The following is a 459-nucleotide window of genomic DNA, read 5'->3' as shown; positions in this document are numbered from 1 at the left end:
CACGCAGGAGGGTCCAGTGACAAAATGGTCCTGACAGAGGAGGGTTCAAGGATTTTTTTTTTTTATTTATTTTTTTTTATTTTTCGGGGTTTTGGGTGCAGGCAAAGTGCCAGAAACCAATCAGATGAGGGCTAGATGGAGGAGAGAACCTGGAGTGACAGGGGAACAACAAACCAGGGAAGGGGGGAGGCAGAAATAGGGACAGAGAACAATGGGGTGTCGAGGAGCAGAGAAACTTCCAGAACATTATACATATTAACTAGGGGGCACACATATTCAATGGGATCTACACAGAACTAGGCGGAGGGCCAACTGGCCAACCATAAAACAATTTACATACCACAGTAAAGGACTGTGGGAACTCTCCATAACCCAGGGAGAGATTCTACACTTCGGTACCAGCCCACCGTGAGTCCAATGTTGCCCTGGCCCTTCTTGGCTCCCTGGTTACCTCAGCAG

The sequence above is a fragment of the Corvus brachyrhynchos genome, unplaced genomic scaffold (genome assembly GCF_000691975.1).
Source record: "Corvus brachyrhynchos isolate BGI_N302 unplaced genomic scaffold, ASM69197v1 scaffold183, whole genome shotgun sequence".
Classification (NCBI taxonomy): Eukaryota; Metazoa; Chordata; class Aves; order Passeriformes; family Corvidae; genus Corvus; species Corvus brachyrhynchos.
This window is presented reverse-complemented; position numbering follows the sequence as displayed.